Source organism: Rhea pennata, chromosome 24, assembly GCF_028389875.1.
Source record: "Rhea pennata isolate bPtePen1 chromosome 24, bPtePen1.pri, whole genome shotgun sequence".
NCBI classification, from domain to species: domain Eukaryota; kingdom Metazoa; phylum Chordata; class Aves; order Rheiformes; family Rheidae; genus Rhea; species Rhea pennata.
The window spans coordinates 8,494,881-8,505,897 of record NC_084686.1 but is presented as its reverse complement, the minus strand read 5'-3'; the positions used below and the strand labels follow the sequence as shown (position 1 = coordinate 8,505,897).

General features: G+C 61.5%; 1 non-coding gene across 1 annotated transcript; it reads left to right on the top strand.

Annotated features, from left to right (window-relative positions):
• The first annotated feature begins 8,788 nt into the window (after window positions 1-8,788).
• Window positions 8,789-8,861, top strand: TRNAF-GAA (transfer RNA phenylalanine (anticodon GAA)). The gene has a single exon. It is a non-coding gene; the product is annotated as a tRNA-Phe (tRNA).
• Window positions 8,862-11,017: the final 2,156 nt, after the last annotated feature.

Below are 11,017 nucleotides of genomic sequence, written 5' to 3'. Positions count from 1 at the left end.
CAGGGCCGAAGTAGCTCAGCTGGGAGAGCGTTAGACTGAAGATCTAAAGGTCCCTGGTTGAAGCCCGGGCTTCGGCAAGTGGCAGGGCGGGAGGGGTCCTTGTTGCTTCCTCCTGGCGTTTTGCAGAGCGGCGCTCTCTTCTTCCAGCCTGCCCCACCATGGCCATGTCCTACACACCATGCAGATGGCCACGGCCCACCCCACAGCTGCGGGGAGCAGCCAGGACCCACACCGATGGCATTCTCCTTTGCTCGGCATCCTCCCACCCTGCGCTCCCTCACCTCTCTGGGGCCAAGCCAGAAGGCTGGCAGGGCCATGGGGGACCTCAAAGGATGCCAGAGGCATTTGGGTGCTGCGCTGCATCCACCCAAGCGGGGCTTCCAAAAGGCGGTCAGCAATCGCTCTCCAGCCTCACCCCCTTATCCTGTGGAGTCCTCACAACCTCTCCTGTCCAACAAGCCCATGAGAGATGTTGGGTTGCGGCATCTCCACCTCTCGAGATCTGCCCAACGTGGCTGGGCAAAGTCCCAACGCGAGGCTTTGGGAGGAAAGTGCTCTTTGGAGATGCTGCCGTTGGCCGACCTGGGGCATTCCCAATGACTGGAGGCATGTCAAGCCACCTGTGGGGACATTGGTGGATTTCTGCGGACGAGGGAGGACCTGTAGGTGTGTTAGTTTTATGGCGGGCAGAACAAGGACTGGTTCAGGCATTGCCCCCCACACCCACACAGCAGGTGCCATCCAACCCGTGCCTGGAGAACAAGAGCAGAGCAAGTTGGGCAATGGTCAGCAGGGACATCCAGAGCCCGGCAATGTCCAGGCAACATACAGCTTGCTGCAGGCACCTCCTGCGCCTTGGCCTCCGCTCTGGCACGGCTCTGCTGTGAGCGAACAAAAGCTCTCAGGGCAGGGCCGAAGTAGCTCAGCTGGGAGAGCGTTAGACTGAAGATCTAAAGGTCCCTGGTTGAAGCCCGGGCTTCGGCAAGTGGCAGGGCGGGAGGGGTCCTTGTTGCTTCCTCCTGGCGTTTTGCAGAGCAGCGCTCTCTTCTTCCAGCCTGCCCCACCATGGCCGTGTCCTACACACCATGCAGATGGCCACGGCCCACCCCACAGCTGCGGGGAGCAGCCAGGACCCACACCGATGGCATTCTCCTTTGCTCGGCATCCTCCCACCCTGCGCTCCCTCACCTCTCTGGGGCCAAGCCAGAAGGCTGGCAGGGCCATGGGGGACCTCAAAGGATGCCGGAGGCATTTGGGTGCTGCGCTGCATGCACCCAAGCGGGGCTTCCAAAAGGCGGTCAGCAATCGCTCTCCAGCCTCACCCCCTTATCCTGTGGGGTCCTCACAGCCTCTCCTGTCCAACAAGCCCATGAGAGATGTTGGGTTGCGGCATCTCCACCTCTCGAGATCTGCCCAACGTGGCTGGGCAAAGTCCTGAGAGACCCGTGCCAAGGGGTCCCGCTCTGATCACGACAGGCTGTGCGCGGCACTCCTGAGATGCCCTCCACCATCAGCGTTTGGCAGAACGTGTCAAGACACCCTCGGGACCACCTCAACCAAGTGGACGTGCGCACGCACCCGTGGAGCTTCCCTCGCGAGGCTTTGGGAGGAAAGTGCTCTTTGGAGATGCTGCCGTTGGCCGACCTGGGGCATTCCCAATGACTGGAGGCATGTCAAGCCACCTGTGGGGACATTGGTGGATTTCTGCGGACGAGGGAGGACCTGTAGGTGTGTTAGTTTTACGGCGGGCAGAACAAGGACTGGTTCAGGCATTGCCCCCCACACCCACACAGCAGGTGCCATCCAACCCGTGCCTGGAGAACAAGAGCAGAGCAAGTTGGGCAATGGTCAGCAGGGACATCCAGAGCCCGGCAATGTCCAGGCAACATACAGCTTGCTGCAGGCACCTCCTGCGCCTTGGCCTGCGCTCTGGCACGGCTCTGCTGTGAGCGAACAAAAGCTCTCAGGGCAGGGCCAAAGTAGCTCAGCTGGGAGAGCGTTAGACTGAAGATCTAAAGGTCCCTGGTTGAAGCCCGGGCTTCGGCAAGTGGCAGGGCGGGAGGGGTCCTTGTTGCTTCCTCCTGGCGTTTTGCAGAGCGGCGCTCTCTTCTTCCAGCCTGCCCCACCATGGCCGTGTCCTACACACCATGCAGATGGCCACGGCCCACCCCACAGCTGCGGGGAGCAGCCAGGACCCACACCGATGGCATTCTCCTTTGCTCGGCATCCTCCCACCCTGCGCTCCCTCACCTCTCTGGGGCCAAGCCAGAAGGCTGGCAGGGCCATGGGGGACCTCAAAGGATGCCGGAGGCATTTGGGTGCTGCGCTGCATCCACCCAAGCGGGGCTTCCAAAAGGCGGTCAGCAATCGCTCTCCAGCCTCACCCCCTTATCCTGTGGGGTCCTCACAGCCTCTCCTGTCCAACAAGCCCATGAGAGATGTTGGGTTGCGGCATCTCCACCTCTCGAGATCTGCCCAACGTGGCTGGGCAAAGTCCCCACGCGAGGCTTTGGGAGGAAAGTGCTCTTTGGAGATGCTGCCGTTGGCCGACCTGGGGCATTCCCAATGACTGGAGGCATGTCAAGCCACCTGTGGGGACATTGGTGGATTTCTGCGGACGAGGGAGGACCTGTAGGTGTGTTAGTTTTACGGCGGGCAGAACAAGGACTGGTTCAGGCATTGCCCCCCACACCCACACAGCAGGTGCCATCCAACCCGTGCCTGGAGAACAAGAGCAGAGCAAGTTGGGCAATGGTCAGCAGGGACATCCAGAGCCCGGCAATGTCCAGGCAACATACAGCTTGCTGCAGGCACCTCCTGCGCCTTGGCCTCCGCTCTGGCACGGCTCTGCTGTGAGGGGAACAAAAGCTCTCAGGGCAGGGCCGAAGTAGCTCAGCTGGGAGAGCGTTAGACTGAAGATCTAAAGGTCCCTGGTTGAAGCCCGGGCTTCGGCAAGTGGCAGGGCGGGAGGGGTCCTTGTTGCTTCCTCCTGGCGTTTTGCAGAGCGGCGCTCTCTTCTTCCAGCCTGCCCCACCATGGCCGTGTCCTACACACCATGCAGATGGCCACGGCCCACCCCACAGCTGCGGGGAGCAGCCAGGACCCACACCGATGGCATTCTCCTTTGCTCGGCATCCTCCCACCCTGCGCTCCCTCACCTCTCTGGGGCCAAGCCAGAAGGCTGGCAGGGCCATGGGGGACCTCAAAGGATGCCGGAGGCATTTGGGTGCTGCGCTGCATCCACCCAAGCGGGGCTTCCAAAAGGCGGTCAGCAATCGCTCTCCAGCCTCACCCCCTTATCCTGTGGGGTCCTCACAGCCTCTCCTGTCCAACAAGCCCATGAGAGATGTTGGGTTGCGGCATCTCCACCTCTCGAGATCTGCCCAACGTGGCTGGGCAAAGTCCTGAGAGACCCGTGCCAAGGGGTCCCGCTCTGATCACGACAGGCTGTGCGCGACACTCCTGAGATGCCCTCCACCATCAGCGTTTGGCAGAACGTGTCAAGACACCCTCGGGACCACCTCAACCAAGTGGACGTGCGCACGCACCCGTGGAGCTTCCCTCGCGAGGCTTTGGGAGGAAAGTGCTCTTTGGAGATGCTGCCGTTGGCCGACCTGGGGCATTCCCAATGACTGGAGGCATGTCAAGCCACCTGTGGGGACATTGGTGGATTTCTGTGGACGAGGGAGGACCTGTAGGTGTGTTAGTTTTACGGCGGGCAGAACAAGGACTGGTTCAGGCATTGCCCCCCACACCCACACAGCAGGTGCCATCCAACCCGTGCCTGGAGAACAAGAGCAGAGCAAGTTGGGCAATGGTCAGCAGGGACATCCAGAGCCCGGCAATGTCCAGGCAACATACAGCTTGCTGCAGGCACCTCCTGCGCCTTGGCCTCCGCTCTGGCACGGCTCTGCTGAGAGCGAACAAAAGCTCTCAGGGCAGGGCCGAAGTAGCTCAGCTGGGAGAGCGTTAGACTGAAGATCTAAAGGTCCCTGGTTGAAGCCCGGGCTTCGGCAAGTGGCAGGGCGGGAGGGGTCCTTGTTGCTTCCTCCTGGCGTTTTGCAGAGCGGCGCTCTCTTCTTCCAGCCTGCCCCACCATGGCCATGTCCTACACACCATGCAGATGGCCACGGCCCACCCCACAGCTGCGGGGAGCAGCCAGGACCCACACCGATGGCATTCTCCTTTGCTCGGCATCCTCCCACCCTGCGCTCCCTCACCTCTCTGGGGCCAAGCCAGAAGGCTGGCAGGGCCATGGGGGACCTCAAAGGATGCCGGAGGCATTTGGGTGCTGCGCTGCATCCACCCAAGCGGGGCTTCCAAAAGGCGGTCAGCAATCGCTCTCCAGCCTCACCCCCTTATCCTGTGGGGTCCTCACAGCCTCTCCTGTCCAACAAGCCCATGAGAGATGTTGGGTTGCGGCATCTCCACCTCTCGAGATCTGCCCAACGTGGCTGGGCAAAGTCCTGAGAGACCCGTGCCAAGGGGTCCCGCTCTGATCACGACAGGCTGTGCGCGACACTCCTGAGATGCCCTCCACCATCAGCGTTTGGCAGAACGTGTCAAGACACCCTCGGGACCACCTCAACCAAGTGGACGTGCGCACGCACCCGTGGAGCTTCCCTCGCGAGGCTTTGGGAGGAAAGTGCTCTTTGGAGATGCTGCCGTTGGCCGACCTGGGGCATTCCCAATGACTGGAGGCATGTCAAGCCACCTGTGGGGACATTGGTGGATTTCTGTGGACGAGGGAGGACCTGTAGGTGTGTTAGTTTTACGGCGGGCAGAACAAGGACTGGTTCAGGCATTGCCCCCCACACCCACACAGCAGGTGCCATCCAACCCGTGCCTGGAGAACAAGAGCAGAGCAAGTTGGGCAATGGTCAGCAGGGACATCCAGAGCCCGGCAATGTCCAGGCAACATACAGCTTGCTGCAGGCACCTCCTGCGCCTTGGCCTCCGCTCTGGCACGGCTCTGCTGAGAGCGAACAAAAGCTCTCAGGGCAGGGCCGAAGTAGCTCAGCTGGGAGAGCGTTAGACTGAAGATCTAAAGGTCCCTGGTTGAAGCCCGGGCTTCGGCAAGTGGCAGGGCGGGAGGGGTCCTTGTTGCTTCCTCCTGGCGTTTTGCAGAGCGGCGCTCTCTTCTTCCAGCCTGCCCCACCATGGCCATGTCCTACACACCATGCAGATGGCCACGGCCCACCCCACAGCTGCGGGGAGCAGCCAGGACCCACACCGATGGCATTCTCCTTTGCTCGGCATCCTCCCACCCTGCGCTCCCTCACCTCTCTGGGGCCAAGCCAGAAGGCTGGCAGGGCCATGGGGGACCTCAAAGGATGCCAGAGGCATTTGGGTGCTGCGCTGCATCCACCCAAGCGGGGCTTCCAAAAGGCGGTCAGCAATCGCTCTCCAGCCTCACCCCCTTATCCTGTGGAGTCCTCACAACCTCTCCTGTCCAACAAGCCCATGAGAGATGTTGGGTTGCGGCATCTCCACCTCTCGAGATCTGCCCAACGTGGCTGGGCAAAGTCCCAACGCGAGGCTTTGGGAGGAAAGTGCTCTTTGGAGATGCTGCCGTTGGCCGACCTGGGGCATTCCCAATGACTGGAGGCATGTCAAGCCACCTGTGGGGACATTGGTGGATTTCTGCGGACGAGGGAGGACCTGTAGGTGTGTTAGTTTTATGGCGGGCAGAACAAGGACTGGTTCAGGCATTGCCCCCCACACCCACACAGCAGGTGCCATCCAACCCGTGCCTGGAGAACAAGAGCAGAGCAAGTTGGGCAATGGTCAGCAGGGACATCCAGAGCCCGGCAATGTCCAGGCAACATACAGCTTGCTGCAGGCACCTCCTGCGCCTTGGCCTCCGCTCTGGCACGGCTCTGCTGTGAGCAAACAAAAGCTCTCAGGGCAGGGCCGAAGTAGCTCAGCTGGGAGAGCGTTAGACTGAAGATCTAAAGGTCCCTGGTTGAAGCCCGGGCTTCGGCAAGTGGCAGGGCGGGAGGGGTCCTTGTTGCTTCCTCCTGGCGTTTTGCAGAGCGGCGCTCTCTTCTTCCAGCCTGCCCCACCATGGCCGTGTCCTACACACCATGCAGATGGCCACGGCCCACCCCACAGCTGCGGGGAGCAGCCAGGACCCACACCGATGGCATTCTCCTTTGCTCGGCATCCTCCCACCCTGCGCTCCCTCACCTCTCTGGGGCCAAGCCAGAAGGCTGGCAGGGCCATGGGGGACCTCAAAGGATGCCGGAGGCATTTGGGTGCTGCGCTGCATCCACCCAAGCGGGGCTTCCAAAAGGCGGTCAGCAATCGCTCTCCAGCCTCACCCCCTTATCCTGTGGGGTCCTCACAGCCTCTCCTGTCCAACAAGCCCATGAGAGATGTTGGGTTGCGGCATCTCCACCTCTCGAGATCTGCCCAACGTGGCTGGGCAAAGTCCTGAGAGACCCGTGCCAAGGGGTCCCGCTCTGATCACGACAGGCTGTGCGCGGCACTCCTGAGATGCCCTCCACCATCAGCGTTTGGCAGAACGTGTCAAGACACCCTCGGGACCACCTCAACCAAGTGGACGTGCGCACGCACCCGTGGAGCTTCCCTCGCAAGGCTTTGGGAGGAAAGTGCTCTTTGGAGATGCTGCCGTTGGCCGACCTGGGGCATTCCCAATGACTGGAGGCATGTCAAGCCACCTGTGGGGACATTGGTGGATTTCTGCGGACGAGGGAGGACCTGTAGGTGTGTTAGTTTTACGGCGGGCAGAACAAGGACTGGTTCAGGCATTGCCCCCCACACCCACACAGCAGGTGCCATCCAACCCGTGCCTGGAGAACAAGAGCAGAGCAAGTTGGGCAATGGTCAGCAGGGACATCCAGAGCCCGGCAATGTCCAGGCAACATACAGCTTGCTGCAGGCACCTCCTGTGCCTTGGCCTGCGCTCTGGCACGGCTCTGCTGTGAGCGAACAAAAGCTCTCAGGGCAGGGCCAAAGTAGCTCAGCTGGGAGAGCGTTAGACTGAAGATCTAAAGGTCCCTGGTTGAAGCCCGGGCTTCGGCAAGTGGCAGGGCGGGAGGGGTCCTTGTTGCTTCCTCCTGGCGTTTTGCAGAGCGGCGCTCTCTTCTTCCAGCCTGCCCCACCATGGCCGTGTCCTACACACCATGCAGATGGCCACGGCCCACCCCACAGCTGCGGGGAGCAGCCAGGACCCACACCGATGGCATTCTCCTTTGCTCGGCATCCTCCCACCCTGCGCTCCCTCACGTCTCTGGGGCCAAGCCAGAAGGCTGGCAGGGCCATGGGGGACCTCAAAGGATGCCGGAGGCATTTGGGTGCTGCGCTGCATCCACCCAAGCGGGGCTTCCAAAAGGCGGTCAGCAATCGCTCTCCAGCCTCACCCCCTTATCCTGTGGGGTCCTCACAGCCTCTCCTGTCCAACAAGCCCATGAGAGATGTTGGGTTGCGGCATCTCCACCTCTCGAGATCTGCCCAACGTGGCTGGGCAAAGTCCCCACGCGAGGCTTTGGGAGGAAAGTGCTGTTTGGAGATGCTGCCGTTGGCCGACCTGGGGCATTCCCAATGACTGGAGGCATGTCAAGCCACCTGTGGGGACATTGGTGGATTTCTGCGGACGAGGGAGGACCTGTAGGTGTGTTAGTTTTACGGCGGGCAGAACAAGGACTGGTTCAGGCATTGCCCCCCACACCCACACAGCAGGTGCCATCCAACCCGTGCCTGGAGAACAAGAGCAGAGCAAGTTGGGCAATGGTCAGCAGGGACATCCAGAGCCCGGCAATGTCCAGGCAACATACAGCTTGCTGCAGGCACCTCCTGTGCCTTGGCCTGCGCTCTGGCACGGCTCTGCTGTGAGCGAACAAAAGCTCTCAGGGCAGGGCCAAAGTAGCTCAGCTGGGAGAGCGTTAGACTGAAGATCTAAAGGTCCCTGGTTGAAGCCCGGGCTTCGGCAAGTGGCAGGGCGGGAGGGGTCCTTGTTGCTTCCTCCTGGCGTTTTGCAGAGCGGCGCTCTCTTCTTCCAGCCTGCCCCACCATGGCCGTGTCCTACACACCATGCAGATGGCCACGGCCCACCCCACAGCTGCGGGGAGCAGCCAGGACCCACACCGATGGCATTCTCCTTTGCTCGGCATCCTCCCACCCTGCGCTCCCTCACGTCTCTGGGGCCAAGCCAGAAGGCTGGCAGGGCCATGGGGGACCTCAAAGGATGCCGGAGGCATTTGGGTGCTGCGCTGCATCCACCCAAGCGGGGCTTCCAAAAGGCGGTCAGCAATCGCTCTCCAGCCTCACCCCCTTATCCTGTGGGGTCCTCACAGCCTCTCCTGTCCAACAAGCCCATGAGAGATGTTGGGTTGCGGCATCTCCACCTCTCGAGATCTGCCCAACGTGGCTGGGCAAAGTCCCCACGCGAGGCTTTGGGAGGAAAGTGCTGTTTGGAGATGCTGCCGTTGGCCGACCTGGGGCATTCCCAATGACTGGAGGCATGTCAAGCCACCTGTGGGGACATTGGTGGATTTCTGCGGACGAGGGAGGACCTGTAGGTGTGTTAGTTTTACGGCGGGCAGAACAAGGACTGGTTCAGGCATTGCCCCCCACACCCACACAGCAGGTGCCATCCAACCCGTGCCTGGAGAACAAGAGCAGAGCAAGTTGGGCAATGGTCAGCAGGGACATCCAGAGCCCGGCAATGTCCAGGCAACATACAGCTTGCTGCAGGCACCTCCTGCGCCTTGGCCTCCGCTCTGGCACGGCTCTGCTGTGAGCGAACAAAAGCTCTCAGGGCAGGGCCGAAGTAGCTCAGCTGGGAGAGCGTTAGACTGAAGATCTAAAGGTCCCTGGTTCAAGCCCGGGCTTCGGCAAGTGGCAGGGCGGGAGGGGTCCTTGTTGCTTCCTCCTGGCGTTTTGCAGAGCGGCGCTCTCTTCTTCCAGCCTGCCCCACCATGGCCGTGTCCTACACACCATGCAGATGGCCATGGCCCACCCCACAGCTGCGGGGAGCAGCCAGGACCCACACCGATGGCATTCTCCTTTGCTCGGCATCCTCCCACCCTGCGCTCCCTCACCTCTCTGGGGCCAAGCCAGAAGACTGGCAGGGCCATGGGGGACCTCAAAGGATGCCGGAGGCATTTGGGTGCTGCGCTGCATGCACCCAAGCGGGGCTTCCAAAAGGCGGTCAGCAATCGCTCTCCAGCCTCACCCCCTTATCCTGTGGGGTCCTCACAGCCTCTCCTGTCCAACAAGCCCATGAGAGATGTTGGGTTGCGGCATCTCCACCTCTCGAGATCTGCCCAACGTGGCTGGGCAAAGTCCCCACGCGAGGCTTTGGGAGGAAAGTGCTCTTTGGAGATGCTGCCGTTGGCCGTCCTGGGGCATTCCCAATGACTGGAGGCATGTCAAGCCACCTGTGGGGACATTGGTGGATTTCTGCGGACGAGGGAGGACCTGTAGGTGTGTTAGTTTTACGGCGGGCAGAACAAGGACTGGTTCAGGCATTGCCCCCCACACCCACACAGCAGGTGCCATCCAACCCGTGCCTGGAGAACAAGAGCAGAGCAAGTTGGGCAATGGTCAGCAGGGACATCCAGAGCCCGGCAATGTCCAGGCAACATACAGCTTGCTGCAGGCACCTCCTGCGCCTTGGCCTCCGCTCTGGCACGGCTCTGCTGTGAGCGAACAAAAGCTCTCAGGGCAGGGCCGAAGTAGCTCAGCTGGGAGAGCGTTAGACTGAAGATCTAAAGGTCCCTGGTTGAAGCCCGGGCTTCGGCAAGTGGCAGGGCGGGAGGGGTCCTTGTTGCTTCCTCCTGGCGTTTTGCAGAGCGGCGCTCTCTTCTTCCAGCCTGCCCCACCATGGCCGTGTCCTACACACCATGCAGATGGCCACGGCCCACCCCACAGCTGCGGGGAGCAGCCAGGACCCACACCGATGGCATTCTCCTTTGCTCGGCATCCTCCCACCCTGCGCTCCCTCACGTCTCTGGGGCCAAGCCAGAAGGCTGGCAGGGCCATGGGGGACCTCAAAGGATGCCGGAGGCATTTGGGTGCTGCGCTGCATCCACCCAAGCGGGGCTTCCAAAAGGCGGTCAGCAATCGCTCTCCAGCCTCACCCCCTTATCCTGTGGGGTCCTCACAGCCTCTCCTGTCCAACAAGCCCATGAGAGATGTTGGGTTGCGGCATCTCCACCTCTCGAGATCTGCCCAACGTGGCTGGGCAAAGTCCCCACGCGAGGCTTTGGGAGGAAAGTGCTCTTTGGAGATGCTGCCGTTGGCCGTCCTGGGGCATTCCCAATGACTGGAGGCATGTCAAGCCACCTGTGGGGACATTGGTGGATTTCTGCGGACGAGGGAGGACCTGTAGGTGTGTTAGTTTTACGGCGGGCAGAACAAGGACTGGTTCAGGCATTGCCCCCCACACCCACACAGCAGGTGCCATCCAACCCGTGCCTGGAGAACAAGAGCAGAGCAAGTTGGGCAATGGTCAGCAGGGACATCCAGAGCCCGGCAATGTCCAGGCAACATACAGCTTGCTGCAGGCACCTCCTGCGCCTTGGCCTCCGCTCTGGCACGGCTCTGCTGTGAGCGAACAAAAGCTCTCAGGGCAGGGCCGAAGTAGCTCAGCTGGGAGAGCGTTAGACTGAAGATCTAAAGGTCCCTGGTTGAAGCCCGGGCTTCGGCAAGTGGCAGGGCGGGAGGGGTCCTTGTTGCTTCCTCCTGGCGTTTTGCAGAGCGGCGCTCTCTTCTTCCAGCCTGCCCCACCATGGCCGTGTCCTACACACCATGCAGATGGCCACGGCCCACCCCACAGCTGCGGGGAGCAGCCAGGACCCACACCGATGGCGTTCTCCTTTGCTCGGCATCCTCCCACCCTGCGCTCCCTCACCTCTCTGGGGCCAAGCCAGAAGGCTGGCAGGGCCATGGGGGACCTCAAAGGATGCCGGAGGCATTTGGGTGCTGCGCTGCATGCACCCAAGCGGGGCTTCCAAAAGGCGGTCAGCAATCGCTCTCCAGCCTCACCCCC